The sequence below is a fragment of the Geospiza fortis genome, unplaced genomic scaffold, assembly GCF_000277835.1.
Source record: "Geospiza fortis unplaced genomic scaffold, GeoFor_1.0 scaffold59, whole genome shotgun sequence".
Classification (NCBI taxonomy): Eukaryota; Metazoa; Chordata; class Aves; order Passeriformes; family Thraupidae; genus Geospiza; species Geospiza fortis.
This window is the reverse complement of record NW_005054381.1, coordinates 138,470-138,933: the sequence shown is the minus strand read 5'-3', so window position 1 is coordinate 138,933 and position 464 is coordinate 138,470.

Below are 464 nucleotides of genomic sequence, written 5' to 3'. Positions count from 1 at the left end.
ACTGTGGTGTGTGGGACCCTCCATCACACAGAGTGATGTGTGGGACCCTCCATTACCCAGAGTGGTGTGTGGGACCCTCCCTCACACAGAGTGATGTGTGGGACCCTCCCTCACACAGAAGGGTGTGTGGGACCCTCCATTACCCAGAGCGATGTGTGGGACCACCCCTCACCCGGAGGGGTGTGTGGGACCCCCCTCACACGGAGAGGTGTGTACGACCTTCCCTCACACAGAGGATCTCAGGCGGAGCTTTGCGGGCTCCGTGCGCGGAGTGGGCCCGGCTGTGCGGGAGGCTCCGGCCGCGCGGGGGCGCTGCCCGCCCGTGTTCGCCGGTTTCCCCGGAGCGCGGCCATGGCGGGCGCGGCGCGGAGCGGGGGTAGCGCCGTGTGCCGCTCCCGGGACCCCGCCGTGTACCGCTCCCGGGATCCCGTCCGCAATCTGCGCCTACGGTGAGCGCCTGCCCG